The sequence below is a fragment of the Cupressus sempervirens genome, chromosome 3 (assembly GCF_028749045.1).
Source record: "Cupressus sempervirens isolate cs-2001-9-10 chromosome 3, ASM2874904v1, whole genome shotgun sequence".
NCBI lineage: Eukaryota > Viridiplantae > Streptophyta > Pinopsida > Cupressales > Cupressaceae > Cupressus > Cupressus sempervirens.
In genome coordinates, this window is record NC_143120.1 from 856,577,141 (window position 1) to 856,595,621 (window position 18,481).

The window sequence follows — 18,481 nt, forward strand, 5'->3', positions numbered from 1 at the left end:
AGGGTCTTTCCTTTCACAAGGAACTATTATATTAATACATCATCTTGTGGGAATCATTCCCATCAAGGTTTTCCCTCTTATCAAGGGTTTTTGTAGTTAAAATATTTGGTGTTATTGTGCATTGTTATCTTTCCATAGTTTTTGCATCTATTATTTACATGTTTTTAATAACGATATTAAGAGTTGTTTTAAGTACATAACTGATTTATGCCCACACCCCATCTCAATTATCTTGGTGGAATTTACTTTCTAATAATTGGTATTAGAGAATCAGGTCCTTGAAGGAAAATCTTAACAACTTGAAGAGATCCATGGATTTTTTATTTTAGAAAATATAGTCTGAAGTTTTATGGAATCAATTATGATAGATGGAAGAAAATGATGGTGACTCACATGTTGTACATAGGTCCACAATATTGGCTAGTGGAATTAAATATGAAGTAGGTGATAAAAGAAGATAAGATTTATGGATGTGAAGAAAGTGAAAGAGATATATTCATGCATAATATGCTTGCTAAAGAAATTTTATTCTCAACTCTTCCTAAAATATAATATAGAGAGCTAAAATCCTTAAGACTTGCTAATGAGATTTGGTTTGCTTTACAAAAAAATATTTGAAGGTGATGAACATGCTAAGAGGGATAGATTGAAAAGTTGGATATGTATGTTTCAAGATGCTAAGATGCATGAAGATGAATCTATAAGATGTTATTTTTATAGAATATTAGAGATTGTTGTTGGAATCAAAAGTTGTGGTGGATCTAAGAAAAAAGATGAAATTGTGTGAATTTTTTTGAAGAATTTGATACCTACTTATCATCAGAGGGCATAAATGATTTAAAAAGTTATTTCCTACACACCAAAATTTACAAAGGAGACTCTACTTGCAAGATTGTAGGTATTTGAAATATGGATGAAAAATAATAAAGAATTTCCTAGAGTAGAAATAGTTTTTAGTGTACAGAAGGACATATCTATGTTCACAAGAAGTGTAAGCATAAATAGAGATTATGCTAGTAGTAGCCAAGAAAAAGAAGTTGAAGTTAAGAATAATGAAGAATGACTTGCCTTTCTTATGAAGAGAGAACCTAGAGGTAACACAATTCTTGTTTGTTAGACACGTAAAGAACTTGGTCTTTATTCTTCTAAATGTCCTAAGAGAGAAAAGGAGTTCAAGTCTAAGAAACCTTACAAGTCAAGAATACCTAAGGATTTCTTCTATATTAATGAGGATGGTAAGCCTAATTCTAAGATAGTAAAATTTATAGATGATCGTGATTGTAAGGATGAAGAAATATGATTTGTTATTATTAAAGAAGAAAACCCTAAAAAGGAAACAAAGGAAGAAGTAAAAGAAGAAAAAGCATTAGTTTTAGAAATTGAGAAAAGAAAGTCTGATTGGATTATTAATAGTGGATTTTCCCATCATATGAATGGTGATATGAACAAATTTATGGAATTTATAAGTTATATTGGTGGAGTAGTTATAGTTGGAAATAATGCAGCATGTAACATAAAGGGAAAGGGATTTATTGCTCTTGATGGAAAGACTAACACTTGTGATTTTTACTTTGTGGATGGTCTAAAACATAATCTTTTGATTATTGGATAGCTAGTTGACAAGGGATGTCAGTTGCAGTTGATAGAGAAGACTTGCATTATAAAGGATAAGAATGACACATTGATTGGTACTGGAACAAGGACAAAAGGTAATGTATTTCAAACAAACCCTACTAAAATGACATGTTTAGTTGCTAAAGTGGATGACAGTCAATTATAAAATAAGAGATTATGTCATATCAACTTTGATAGAATTCTGAAGGTCAGTGGTACATTTTTTGTTAGAGATTTGCCTAAGATTGTAAAAAACCTTCTAACATAATGTGAAAAGAATGTGTGTTGACAAAATAGATATTAATTCATTTCCAAGCAATAAATTTACTACTTCAGTGAATTTGGAGATTTTCCATATATAGATATGTGTGCAGTGGTCCTACAAAGACTAGAGCATTTTTTGGTAAAAGGTATTTCATGATTCTTGTTGATAATTTCACTAGAATGATGTGGGTTGCATTTCTTAGATGTAAATATGAAGCTTTTGAGAAATTTAAGATATTTAAGAGTAGAGTTGAGGATGAATTTAAATTAAAGATCAAATGCTTGAAATTTGGTAGAGGTGGAGAATTCATTTCAAATGATTTTAACATTTTTTGTAAGGATAATGGCATAAAGAGATAGATTTCATGTCCTAAGACTCTTCAATAGAATGGGATATTAGAAAGAAGGAACAAATCAATGACTGAAGAAACTAGATAAATGATTTTTAAGAATAATGTATCAACATCTTTTGGACAGAAATAATGAACATTGCAGTATACACTATGAATAGACTATAGATTAGACAAGGCATTGGTAAGACACCTTATGAACTTTTCTTTGGACATAATCCTACTGTGAAATACTTTACAATCTTTGGGAGTAAATTTTATATTAAGAGAGATGATTATATTGAAAATTTTGATGTTAGGACTGGTGAAGGATTGTTTCTTAGATATTTATTGAAAAGAAAAACATATAGACATTTTAATCAAAGAATTAAGACTATTGTTAAAAGTACTAATGTGAGATACAAAATTCAAGAGAGGATACTTCATTATGATTCTAATGGAGAGACTAATTTGAGAGCTAAAAATAAAAATGTTGAGCATGAATTTTTTTATGAAACTGACATTGATTCATAGATTGAGCTACAAAGCAAAAATGAAGAACAAAGAGAAGAACCAAGACCTAAACCAAGTACAAAAATTAGAGTTGAACAAGTGACACCTAGTAGAAACATGGAAAAGAACCATCTAGTTACAAAAATCATTGGAATTAAGGACAACATAGTTATGATAAGAAATAAGGTACATGAAGAATTGTGTTTAATTTCTCAAATTTAACCTAAGAATGTTGATGAATCTTGAAAAGATGACCATTGGATTAAACATATGAAAGAAGAATTTGAATAGATTGATAAGAATAAAACTTGGATATTGGTTCCTAGACCTTAAGATAAAAATGATATTGTAACTAAATCGGTATTTAGAAATAGCATGAATGAAAAAGGTGAAATTGTGAAGAGCAAAGAAAGATTGGTTTATAAAGGATATGTTGGAAATTTTAGATAGGCTAGGTTACTAAGAGAGGAGGGGAGAATTAGGAACCAATAAAACTCTAACTTATTTCACCAATTAACCCTTCATATAATATTTTGATCTAATTGCATGTATGAGAGAGTAAAAGTAGTAAAACATTCATAACACTTTGACATAAGATATGGTGACCGAGAAACCTTCCAAATAGAAAGTAAAACAAGGGTGGGGATGATAACCACAAGCCTTAGTACTCTAGTATAAAGTTGGCTAGAGGCTTACAATTGATCACTTCTATTAATTTCCCTATTAGGAGCAATGAGGATTGCTAGATCCACCTTTTTAAAGGATTTACAAAACATACAATGAAGTATGCACCTGGTAAAGATATTTGTCAAAGACTATTAAGTCTACCTGATTAAGGGTTTTAGCTGATATACATGTTAGGATGAACTAGTGGCTGATCTCTTATCTAAAACTCTAGTTTTTTGGTTGAGATTCCTTTGAAATGTAATGACCACCTTACTATGATAGATAAATCTTTGTTTCTCCTTATATTTCTTGTAGCCTTCTCAACTCACACTCTTTTTCTCTATATTCACTTCATACTTTCTTCATCATATTTGGATGTGATATAATACATTACATATATACCAATCCAAATCATAATTCATCAAATTTGGCTACCACATAGGTTTCCATCAAGATCACAAAGTTGGCCCAACTATTGGCACTCAGGTTCTAAAGACAAACTCAATGATGTTCTAATGCTTAGTAACCATCGTCAACACTCAACATTGTCATGCACTTAGTAGATGTAGAAGCACAATTCATACTAATAACTTCCAAGTAGCTTGAACTCGATCGGCACTTGCATGACTTGGTGAGCATTGCAAAACTCAACATATAAACTGAATCACTTGGTTGATGCTCCATGGCTTGGTTAATACTAACACTATGAGCTTAGTATAAACTGAATCACTTGGTTGACACTCCTTGACTCAATCAACACTAGATTCACATCACTAATACTACAAGCTCGATAAATACTGGAGACCATAGTTGACATTTTGCAACTTGATTAATACTGTGAAGCTTGGTTAACACTATCATTGATCATCTTGCTAGATATTGCTCATCATGAACTACATAATGATTTTGCAACTCGGTAGAAACTATAAAACTTCGTAGTACCTAGATTATTTTGTTAACATTGCAAAATACAAGATAAGCTCAGTAGCAACCTAACCAATTGACTAAGTGTGAGTCACTAATATATAAACTTTGACATTAATGTCAAAAATCTCCCCCTTTGACATTAGTGAGAAAAACAGTTATCAATCCAAAATTGAATTCTCAAAATTTCAAATTCAAAACATTCTTTATCTGCTTTTTGTATCTACAACTCAGCAACATACTCTATTTTGAGATTTTTCAAAATTGCTTTTGTAAAAGATGTTTTCTGATTATCTGTACATGTATTTGTATAATACCATGCTAGTCCCCCATACATATACTCAACACTTTTCCCAATACTCTTCATATATACATTCATCTTATATATATATATATATATATATATATATATATATATATATATATATATATATATATATATATATATACATATATATATATACATATATATATATATACATATACATATATATATATATACATATATATACATATATATATATATACATATATATACATATATATATATATATATACATATATATATATATATCATAGTATACTTCTCCCCCTTTTTGACATAAATGCCAAAGGTGTATACTACATGGTAATGCCAAAATGTGATAAGAAGTTAGAATGTACCTTCAAAATTAATGTCATTGTTGTGCCCCAATTTTCTTGTAATACCTTGCTTGCATGACATGTAATATGTACTTCTGCTAATAACTCCATCATGTGATCAGCTATGGAGAAGTTATTGTCATGGATGAGAGTCTTAGCATGTGCAATGTGTTTCTGCAATGCATCCATGTTTGGAATAATCATGTCTTGGATGTCTACAAGTGTGGCCCTAATCCTGGATTCTTCTCTTAACAACTCTGCTTACAAATTTGTCAAATATCTAATCTTTGAATAGTGAGCAGAACTATAGCTTGGGTTAAGTGACAACTAGTGTGCACTTGCCTTCAATTCTTCATGATGCAGGGGACTCCCCTTAATACCATAAACTCATAAAAAAAACAAAGAAACAAAAACAAATGCAAGAAACAAAATATGGACTTCTTATTATTGTTGCAAATGCAAAATTATAGAATCCTCAATTACAATATGCTAACCCAAGTGGGCACCTTCATTACAAAAATTTGCAAGACAATGCTGCGAACTATCACCCAGAGTTGTCCTAGACAATCTTCAGGCCTTTCTTAAATAGGCAGTTTTATGCCACCCAGGAAGGTTCTAGATGCTTAAACTTAATACTTAGGCCTGACAGAGCCTATCAATACACATAGAGTCGGCCAAATATATCTTTGACAAATTATTTTAGAAATTTTTGCAGCCCAACTTTCGAAGGCCATAACTCATGAACCGTTGCTCTAATTGGCTATTATAACCACTTTTTGGAAATATCAGCTTTTGATCTACAGGCTCAAAACCATGCTAGCACCCTTCTATCAAGTTTTTGGACCTCATCTGTGCACTCTAAGGCTTCCAACAGTGAGCCTGAAGATTTTTCTTCAAATTTTTCCACCAAAAATTTGCAATAACTTCTCTAATACTAATGCTTGAGCAATGAGATTTTTATGGAAGGCTTACAAATCTAAAATGAACCTTCCTATAGAAAATGAGAACATTTCAATCTCGTATGACAAACTTACTAAAAATAGTAAGTTCCCATAAATAGTAACCACCCTATCTACTAGTCCTTATTAAAATAGAAAAGGCTGAAAACAAAATAGTTTTGGGTGATGCAAGATTGCCCTTACACCTAGGATGCTCTTGCATCAAACACCTGGGGTAATTTGAGAAGTGACCCTATCACGTCTTAGGTGTTCAAAGGAAAACCAAGACAGTTGACCTCCTCCCTTGCTAGCCATGATGAATCCTCAATTGGTATCCCTTTCCATTTGACCAAATATTCCTCATAAGTTTTGTTTCTAGTAATTTTTCCAATACAATTGTCTAGTATCTCATCAATCTCCTTGGTAGCCGAACAAGCTGTTGGAATGCTCAATTCTGCAACTTCATCTCTATCACCTCCTTCATAATACTCTATCAAATCTAAAATATTAGATACTGGTGAAATATTCAATTAAGTAGGGAACTCCACTTCATTCGCATTTCCAGAATCATGCCTCTTCACTATCTTGCACAATCCAAACTTCTTCATCTTCAGCTTATTATATGTACCTATTGGAAAATGCTCCTTTGTTAAATGAGCCATGACTTCATCTCCAATCTAAAATTCCTTATATCTCCTTTTCACATCTACCTTTGCCTTATACTATGTATTCATCTTTATGATGTGCTTCCTCACCTCCTCATGGATGTTCTTTAAATGTTCAGCAAAATCTTCTACTTTAGCACTACTTATCTCTCCCTTATCCAACTTCCTCAATTCAGAAATATTTTTGGGAATACTCCCATATACAATCTAGAAGGGTGATTTACCAGTACTCCTATTGACAGAATTATTATATGCAAATTCTGCCTGTGGTAAAATCATATCCCATTCTTTTGGTTTATCTCCAACCAAGCATCTTAGCAAGTTTCCCAAATTGATTCACAACTTCTGTCTATCCATTAGTCTATGGATGATGTAATGAAGTTGACTTCAAATATGTCTTCAACTTCTTCCACAATGTATGCTAGAAATACCCAAAAAAATTGGTATCTCTATCTGAAACTATACTCTTTGGGAGACCATGCAATCTCACCACTTCTCTGAAAAATATCTCTGCAACATGAACAACATCACTAGTCTTCTTGCAAGGAATAAAATGTGCCATCTTTGGAAACTTGTCAACCACCAAAAAAATAGAATCATGCCCATGCTATGTCCTTGGTAATCCCATAACAAAATCCATGTTGACATCTTCCCACGACTTTTTTGGTACAGGTATCACTGATACAACCCTGTATTCTGCTTCACTCCTTTTGCCATCTGACATACTCAGCAACTTTGTACAAACTTTGGTCACATCTTTCTGTAACTATGGCTAGTAATAATTTTCAGCAACCAAAGCTATAGTTTTATCTCTACCAAAATGTCCAACCAATCCTCCACTATGCTTCTCCTTGATGAGATTCTCTCTGATTAAACTTTTGGGAATGCACAATTGGCTTCCTTTGAACAACATATTATCCTAGATCATGAAATCCAACCACTTTTTCCTATCAAGTGTAATAGGTTTTGTACAAGCCTTCCATGCTTCACCAAAATTAGGATCATATGGATACAAAGTACTGAGTTCCTTGAACCCAACTACCTCTATCTGCATTTTTGTTAGTAAAAGTTGTCTTCTGCTAAGAGCATCTATAACTTTGTTAGACTTCCCACTCCTATGTTTCAAAAAAACTATATAATTGTACAAAAACTCAACCCATTTTAAGTGCCTTTGGTTCAATTTTCCTTGACTATTCAAATATTAAAAGCTTGATGATTAGTATACAAAAGAAACTCCTTAGGAAGAAGATAGTGTCTCCACTTCTTCAATGCTTGAACTATAGCATAAAATTCTTGATGATAAATAGAAAATTTTCTTTTTGCATCATTTAACTTCTCACTAAAACAAGTAGTGGGTCTACCTTCTTGGCTCAAAATAGTTGCTATTACAGTACCACTAGCATCACAGTCTACTTGAAACACCTTGTTAAAATCAGGAAGTGCTAAAACAAGCTGCTAAGTAACTTTCTATTTCAACAAATTAAAACTCTTATCTGATCCTACAGTCCACTTAAACTCTTTCCTATCCCCTCTTATTGTTTTAGTAAAGGGTCCACAAATACTCCTAAAACTTCTTATGAAATTTTTATAAAATGTGGCCATTCCATGAAAAGATCTTACCTCTATTGCACTCATTGGAGGTCATTCAAGGTTAGCCTTCACTTTCTCTAGGTCCATTTTTAGACCTTCTCCTGACACTACAAATCCTAGGTACACCAACTCCTTCTTTACAAAACTACACTTATTCAATTTTACCAACAACTTTTCTTCTCTCAACTTATCAAACACCTTGTGAATATGAATCAAATGTTCCTCCAATGTCTTACTAAAGATCAAAATATTATCTAGGTAAACAATGACAAACTTACCTAGAAACTCCTTTAGTACCTCATTCATGAGCCTCATGAAAGTTCTTGGTGCATTGGTTAGCCCAAAAGGCATGACTAACCACTCATACAATCCTTCCCTTGTCTTGAAAGTGGTCTTCCACTCATCACCTTCCTTGGTATGAATTTGATGGTACCCACTCTTCAAATCTATCTTTGTGAAGTACCTAGCTCCACTAAAACAATCCATAATATCAACCATCCTTGGAAATGGAAATCTATATGTTATCAAGATCTTGTTGATAGTGCAAGAATTTGTGTACATCCTCCATTCTCCATTCTTCTTTGGTGCTAATACTATTAGTATAGCACATGGACACAGACTTTCTCGAATCAAACCCTTTTGTAATAACTCATGAACTTGCCTGTTCAACTCTTCACTTTCTGTTGGTGTCATTTTGTGTGCTGCTTTATTTGGAAAATTGGCTCCTAGAACCAAATCCATCTAGTGACTGGTCTTCCTCACTGGGGGCAATCCATTAGGTACATTATCTGATACAATATCAGAAAAATCTTCCAACATATCTACAACTTCTGCAAATACCTCATCTACTTCTTCCTTACTATCTTTAGGAATTATAGCAAAACACATATGCTCTTGCTTCATACCTTTAAGAAACTCTTTTCCATCAACAAAACATATTCTAGCAGCACTACATACCCTTTCTTCTTAATCCTTCAATGGCTTCAACTTATGTTTCACTCCATCCTTAGTTAGAGTGTAGGTATTTGCTTGCCCATCACGTACAACATGCCTATCAAATTTCCACGCCCTACCCAACAACATATGACATATGTCCATAGGTATGATATCACATAGTACCTCATCCTGATAGCTCCCAATCTTGAACTTCACTGAGCATTGCTCATTGACCATAACCTTGTGGTCATCTTGCACCTAAGCAATATGGTATGGACACGAGTGTTTCTGTCTCTTCAGCTTCAACTTGGTGACCATCTTTTTTGACTCTATATTTTTAGTACTTCCACCATCAATGATCACATCGCAACACTTATCTTCACATCTACACCTTGTTCGAAACAAACTCCTTCTTTGATCATGTTCATTCCTACCAATTAGTAGGACTCTTTTGTTAACTAGGACTTCTCCTCTTTTAGTATCTTTAGAATGTGAGGATCTGGCATCTTCATCAATATTTTCAACTCTCACCTTACCTTTTGTTCTTTGATCTATCCTTCCTTGGAACTAGGTACATTCAAATGCTTTATGCCCTTCTTCTCTACAGTGAAAACATTTTCCACGAAACCCTCCTCTTCTAGATCCTTATCCTCTACCTCTTCCTCTATGATCTCTATTGTTTTGATCATGGAAATGATTGGAATGGTTTCCCCTTTGGTTCTGGTTGCTACTTCCATCCCCATCCTTGTTCTTATAATCATCATTACGACCTCCATAAGATCATCCACCAAATCTTCCACCACACCCTCTTCCATTATTCTTATTGTCAAACTTCTTGCTCAGTTTCACCTCAACTCTTAGGGTAAAATGGTATGCCTCCTCAATACTATTCATCCAAACCAGACTCAGCTCATCCTGAATGATGGGCCTTAACCCATTAAGATAATGGGCAACTTTCTCCTTATCAACTTCTGCATGGCTTGTTCTAGTGAGAACTTGGTAGAACTCCTCAGCATACTCTTGAGAAAATTTTCTCGCTTGCTTCATTCCTTGCATCTTCTTCAATAGATCAAGCTCATAATCCATAGGAATGAATTATTGCTTCATTTTAGCTATCATTTGATCCCATCTGGTGATTTTTTCCTTTCCCTTTCTATTTCGTTCCAACTGAACCTCTTGCCACCAGATCTTTACATGTCCCTTCAGTATTGCCTTCACAAACTTGATCCTATCTAGATCCTCAATATCTTCATACTCAAATTACTCCTCTAGTTTATTGATTCAATTGATTAGCTCTTCTGGGTTAAGATTTCCTAAAACTATGGGAACCTCAAACTTAGGTCTTTTTCCAATCTTGGAGATGGCCCTAAAAAGCCTCTCTTCCTCAATGTTTAGAACTACCTCTACTTCGGCATTTTCTTCTACTTCATCCTCATCCTCACTTTCATCTCTTATGGGAAGATTCATTCCTCTATTCATGTGTTCTTCAAATGCTTGTATTTGTCTTTGGAGGGCTTGAAAACCCTCAGGTGTAACACTTGCAACTCTCCTGCCATGCTCTCTTCATGGAGTCATTTTCATGCTTTTGCTGAAACCCTATTGCAAACTACCTCACAATTGATGATTTGTCCACACACTCAATCCAAATCATGATCTTAGTGCGAACTGCCTCACAATCGATGATCTATCCACATGCTCAAAAACTCTAGCTCTGATACCACTTGATGTAGGGGACTCCCCTTAATACCATAAACTCATAACAAAAACAAAGAACTAATAGCAAATGCGAGAAACAAAATATGAACTTCTTATTATTGTCGCAAATGTGAAATTACAAAATTCTCAATTACAATATGCTAACCCAAATGGGTGCCTTCATTACAGAAATCTTCAAGACAGTGCTGTGAACTATCACCCAGAGCTGTCATAGACAATCATCAGGCCTTTCTTAAATACGTAGTTTTATGCCACTCAGGAAGGTTCTAGATGCTTAAACTTAATACCTAGGGCCGACAGACCCTAAATACACATAAAGTTGGCCAAATACATCTTTGACAAATTATTTTAGAAATTTTGGTAGCCCAACTTCTGAAGGCCATAACTCACGAACCGTTGCTTTGATTGACTATTATAACCACTTTTTAGAAATGCTAGCTCCTGATCTATAGGTTCAAAACTGCACTGGTGCCCTTCCGTTGAGTTTTTGGACCTCATTTGCATACTCTAAGGCCTTCAATGGTGAGCCTAAAGATTTTTCTACAAAAATTTCTACCAAAAATTTGTAATAACTTCTCTAATACTAATGCTTGAGCAATGAGATTTTTATGGTAGGCTTACAACTCTAAAATGAACCTTCTTGTAGAAAATGAGAACATTCCAAGCTCGTATGATAAACTTACTAAAAATAGTAAGTTCCCATAAATAGTAACCACCCTGTCTACTAGTCCTTATTAAAATAGAAAAGGCTAAAAATAAAATATTTTTGGGTGATGCAGGATTGCCCTTACACCCAGGATGCTCCCGCATCACTTCATCTATCTTAGATAATTTTTCTTTGATTCCTTAGGTCAAGATAGATGTATCACACAACTTACTAAATAATGAAGTTACATTATTTGCAAATGTTTTTAATGAACTAAGAATAGTAGACAATTCTACTTGATTTACTACAATTTTCTGCACCACTTGTTCCAATACCTTGTTTTCAAATTTTCTTTCTACTCTTTGTAGAAACTTATCTTGTCCATTCAAATCTTCATTGAATTTCAGGACAAATTTTGCTAATTGATCCAAAATAGTTTGTGTATAATCAACCTAAATACTCAATGCATCTACAAGAATGTTCTTTACATCTTCAAGCACTTGGATTTCCTTGCTCTTCTATTATCTAAGCTTCTATTGCTTAGCTCTATTTGCAACAATTCATGATATCCCAATTCGAGATAACTATATCCTTATCTAGATCAATCTCTTCTTCTTTACCCTTATCCTTAATTGAAACTTTAGTACTCGATTGAGACTTGCTCTCAACTCTCCTTGTACTAGCTGAATGTGGAATAGAAATAATAGTAGAAATTGAGGGGTTAGCAACAAAACTAGATATTGCACTAACAGTAGAAATACATTGGTGCTGCATTGTCAAATCTAATGATGATGGAGGCACTTGCTACTCAGTAGTTGAGGTGTTGATCACTTTAGTCAATATAGTACTCAGCTAAATAGGTACAAAGACTAGTTGGGTGCATGGTGTTGCAGTGGTTTCCACAACCAACTCGGAAAAAGCTTTCTTTGAGCTTGATGGCATTAAATCTTTTCTTAGAGAGTGAGGAAATGAGGCCTTTACTTCCACTGTGATATTTTCTAGGTCAGTTTCCTTAGTACTCTGAATCTAAGGGAGATTTTCCTCTTAAACTTCCTAACCTTCCTCCTTATCATCCAGATTTACATATTTTGTTTCCACATCTTCTTCATCATCATTGACATCATCATCCATGTCATCTTCTTCATCTTTGTCACTAACATGAACAATGAAGTCACTTAGTTGGTGTAGGTTGTAATTGTTCTTCCATGTGGCAGTGGCAGATTTTACCACAAATTCTATGTCTTTCATCAACACAAGATATTTGATGAACTTGAGAGTGAACTTTTCTTCATTCTTCTTCAAATATTCTTTGACTTCTTTTTCACTAAGACTTGCAATGAGTTGCCTTAGAGTTAGTTCAAATATGTATTTTTTTGTCTTCCTTGCATTCTCCCATCTAAGTTTGATTGCTTGCAAAAGCTCCTTAGGAATTTGCTAAGCAAGTTGATTAGGTGAGTACTTCCATTTACCCAATTTTGACATCATAATGTCCTCAATATTCTTTTTCTCATCTATATTCCTAGTTTCATATCTGAGAGATTTGAAGTTTTCCATTCCAACTCCTTCTTCCATTTCCTTCAACTTTTCTTGAAGTGTAGGTGGAGACTTCTTGAAAATAATTTGCTTTCCATCCTCCTCAACTTCAATTTCTTTCTAGATTTTGATATTCTTCTTGTGAATATTGTAGTGGATGACTTGGTAGGTTTGGTTATAATAACATAACCTTTCTTCCTTATAGGTTCCTCTTCCTTATATTTGGTTTCTTCTGCTTCATCCTCTTCCACATCATCTCCTTTTCCTTCTATCAGTAGGAGAGTAGAACTTGCTTGTCTCAATTTTTCTATCCTCTTTCTTCCTCTGTTAACTACTTGAGGAAGCTTAATTTCAAGTTATGTTCTTGCCTTGGCTTCTTCACAAGTTCCAAAATATGGTACCTTAAGATCCATAGGCTCATTCAACAGAGCCTCAATAATATCTTTTGTATCATCTATGTTGACCTCATATTTTAGAGGCTTAACACTTGCTACCCTCGTTCTGACTACCTAAATGTAAACTCTATCACAATCTACATGAAATAGATATCATCTTTATAGTCTTCTACAAGTTTCTTTAGTATCATATACCTATTATTCATCTTTTTTTTGAATGTATCAAAGTAATTGTCCATTATACTATCAAAATTTTCACCCATCTTTGCTATGTATTCATTTATTTGATATAGAATAGGTACATCTTTCCTCTATACTATTGTGCCTTTATAAGTGAAAAACTTTTGTACAAAGGAAAATAAACAAGGTATGCCTGAACCAAACTTATATGGATTATTCCTGGAACCTCTGATGCTTTCCATGTTCTTATTAAACTGATTCAATAACAACTTAGCAAGGTCAAATGACATGTTATTCTTCATAAATTTTAGAGCCAAATCAAGCCTCACATGAAACACTATTGAGATGATTGGAGATGTAGATTTTGTGGGAAATCACATGAATTCTAAATTTCAATTCCATGTCTATGATTCCACTTATCTTCATTCCTCTGCCATCCCACACAGCAAGAGTTTTCTTTGCCAGTTCAGCCTGACCTAGGGTTTTGGTCACCTTTTCTTTGTTTAACATAGGAAGGCCGGTGATTCAATGAATCATTTTCCTTGTTATCAAAATGGGATGATCCAAACACAACTTCCCATTGTGAATATGGATCAGAATGAATCTTATCCAATTTTCCTGAAAATCCCTTGGCATATGCACCAAAATATGCTTCAAGCCCTTTTCTTCAAAATGTTGATGCTCAAGTTTTAGAGCTCCATTCACACTTAACTCATTCAGTGCCTCATGCATTTCATGTGTTCCTAGATCTTGAATATAAAAGTGATAATACGAGTGTATATCATGCATAAGTAATACTTGGGAAGGAATTTGTGATTGTGCACCTTCTGGGTCCAGTGATTTGGCAATTGCTAGACTGATCTTGAGCGTTGGAAGCTCGAATTCTGCTCCACAAATCAAAATTTGTATCCTTTCTTCATTTTTTTGATGGAAGAAGCCATGCTCAATAAGGTCTTGAAGGGTTTTGAAAAAGATTTGAGAATTCTTCCAACAACAAACACATAGATCACTTGGAAGCACAAAAATTGCTCTATGCAAATAGCTCTTAAAAGTTCACAATGAAAAATTAATTCAATTTCCGTCCTTTTAACAAATTTCACTTTTCAATTGCCATAAATTCTTTGGTATGACCACTCACTCGATGATAGACTATCTTTCACTCGATAGATATTCATAGCTTAGCAATCTCAAAATTACTCGATGGAGTCTTCACCAACTTGGTGTCCACACACAATACTTTAGTGTAACTTGACCTTGCTCAATAGATTCTTGCAACTTGACCTAGCTCGGTGAGGTTTATGATTTCCATAACCACTCGATGATCATAGTGCATCTTAAATGTTGATATGGATCTTTTCTTCTAGCTGGTTGGGACTAATGTGAGATGTCTACTTCAGAGTCTTAGTTCCAGTTATTTCCTATGAGAATTCAAGTTGAGATGCTTGTGTTACCCAACTCTTGAGTGACATCTACTTCATGACTCAGATTTGCATTCTCAGGAGATTTAGGTATCCATTGCTGCTTCATCTACTTTTTGATACTGTCAGCTTTGGCTTTCTTTTCATCTTCAACTCTTCTAGTGTTCATATAATTCTTGGCAAGATGTCCAAGTTTTGTACAAATGAAACATCTTCTAGTGGTGTCTCTTTTCCTCATGTGATGTTTCACACAATTTGCTCCAATGTGCCCAAATTCTACACAATAGTGGCATCTACACCATGTGTTGTAGTCCCATCTGAATATAACTTTCACAATCTATTCTATTGGATTTAATATCTTAGTTTTGCATTCAGAAGATTTGTGTCCTTATTTCTTACAATTGTGACATTTACCTTCAAATTTAGGTTTCTTCTTGTATTCACTTTCTCTATGACCATGCTTATTGCAGTTGTAACACTTTCCATTGAATTTTGCTTTACCATTACTCCAACATTTGTTTGATGTATGACCTTACTTACCATAATGATTGCAAGTAGGTCTTTGATTCTTTTGGGCTCCTTGCTTGGATGATTCACCTTCTTCTATGTATCCTATTCCTATTTTTCCTTTCTATCTGTACTAACTTTTCTCATTCAACTGATTCATGCTTTCTTAAGATTTCATCATCCTCTCATTGGTTTGCTTCTTAGTGTTTAGATCACTCTGTAATCTTTCATTCTCTAACCTTAGATTTGTGAGTTCTTCATTTGCATTGGTGAGCTAATTAATGAAGTTTTCCTGCTAAAGGGATAGGTGTTGAACTTCATTGTTCTTTTCTTCTATCTCTTCTTTGGCTTTGTCTTTTTCTTCTATGACTTTACATAATCTTACTTACTGGACTTATTTTTCTCTTTTCATCTTTCTAACTCCTTCTTGAAGATTGGAATTCTTTTCAAGTAGATCTTTGATTGCTTAATCAACTTCATCTGAGTTTCTTTCAGGGCATATATCTTCAATTCTTTCTTTAGTGTAGAGATTTTCATTCATTTGTACTGCAAGATCTTTCCTTCTTTTCAATATTTGAGAGAGTTTCTCCTTTTCTTTATTCAGTTGCCCAGTAGCTAATTCAAGATCCAAATTTTCATTATCAGTAGCCTTATCTAGCTTGTATACCTCCATTGCCTCTGATCTTTGCTCAAGCTACTAAACATTTTCTCTGAGAACCACAATGCTTTGATACCAATTGTTGGAAATATTAGATAGGCTAGGTTACTAAGAGGGGAGGGGTGAATCATGAACCCATAAAACTCTAACTTATTTCACCAATTAATCCTTCATATAATATTCTGATCTAATTACATGTATGAGAGAATGAAAGTAGTAAAACATTCATAACATTTCAACACAAGATATGATGACCCAGAAATCTTCCAAATAGAAAGTAAAATTGGGGTGTGGATGATACCCACAAGCTTTAGTGCTATAGTATAAAGTTGGCTAGTTAAGGCTTACAACTAATCACTTCTAATGATCTGCCCTATTAGGAGCAATGAGGGCTGCTAGGTCCACCTTGTGAAGGGCTTTACAAAACATATAATGAAGTATACACTCGATAAAGGGATTTGTCAAAGATTGTTAAGTCTACCTAGTTGAAGGATTTAGTTGATACACCTATTAGGATGAACCGGTGGCTAATCTCTGATCTGCAACTCTGGTTTGCTAGTTGAGATTCCTTTGAAATGTAATGATCACCTTATTGTGATAGATAAATCTTTGTTTTTCCTTATACTGCTTGTAGCCTTCTCAATTTGCACTCTTACTCTCTATATTAGCTTCATACTTTCTTCATCATATTTGGATGTGATATAATACGTTACATATATACCAATCCAAATCACAATTCATCAAAGTCAACTATAACATATGTTTCGATCAAGATCACAATTTTTTCCCAACTACTAGCACTTAGTTTCTAAAGACAAACTCGGTGATGTTCAGATACTAGAAAACCATTGTCAACACTCAATATCGTCATGCACTCGATAGACATAGAAGCTTGGTTCATACTAATCACTTCTAAGTAGCTTGAATTTGGCTAGCACTGCAAAACTCGGCATATAAACTAAATCACTTGGTTGATGCTCCATGGCTTGGTCAACACTAACACTATGAGCTCAATATAAACCAAATCACTTGGTTGATACTCCTTGACTTAGTCAACACTAGATTCACATCATTGATACTGCAAGCTTGGTAGATACTAGAGACCATGGTTGACACTATAAAACTCAGGTAATACTATGAAGCTTGGTTAGCACTGTCACTGATCAACTTGGTAGATACTACTTGTCATGAACTGCATAATGATTCTAGAACTCATTAGCAACTATAGAACTTGGTAGTACTTGAATTACTCTGTTAACATTGCAAACTACAAGATAAGCTTGGTAGCAGCTTAACCAATTGACCAAGTGTGAGTCACTAATAAAAAAACTTTGACCTTAATGTCAACAAGATATTCACAACAAGAAGGAATTGATTTTGAAAAAACTTTTGCACATCTTGCTAGACTAGAAGCAACGAGAACGTTTTTTGCATACGCAACTAACAAAAACTTTGAAGATGTCAAGTTCACTTTTTTGAATGGAAAACTTGAAGATGAGGTATATATTGAACAACCATATGGTATTCCTTTGAAAGATGAGAAGGATATGGTTTGTAGTTTGAAAAATGCATTATGTGGACTAAAACAAGCACCTAGATTATGGTATGCAAGATTAGACAAACACTTGACAAATTTGGGATTCATAAAAGGTAATGTTGATAGTAATTTCCATTTGAGAAACAATGAAGGTCAATTATTTATTGTTGTATTATTTATGGATGACATAATTTTGGGAGGTAATGATGAAGCTAGCAAGATAATTTCAGAAGAAATGAAGAAATAATTTGAGATGAGTGTGAATGGAGAGATGAAACACTTCTTAGAATTGTAGATTGTATAGAACAAAGATGAAATTTTTATATTACAAGTATCTCAAAGATTTATTGAAAAAATTTGGATTGGAAAGTTGTAAACATATTGGATAACCTATGGTAACTAGATGTAAGTTATCTAGAAAAGATAAATCCCCTAGCATTGAACATAAGAAATATAGATCTATATTAGTAGACTACAATATTCAACACATACTAGGCTTTATATTGCTAATGTAGTTTGAATTGTGGCAAGATTTCAAGAAGATCCTAAAGAGACACACTATGTAGTAGGAAAAAGAATTTTCAGATATTTGAAAGGAACACCTAATTAGGGTGTATGGTATGACAAATCACATGATCTCACATTATGTGTGTACACATATGGTGATTAGACAAGAAGTGTAGATGACATAAAAAGAACGATTGGTGGAGCATTCTTCTTGGGAGGAAGATTGGTTTCTTGGCTGAGTAAGAAACATGATTGAATTTCACAAAGTATAGCAGAAGTGGAGTATGTTGCAACACAAATAAT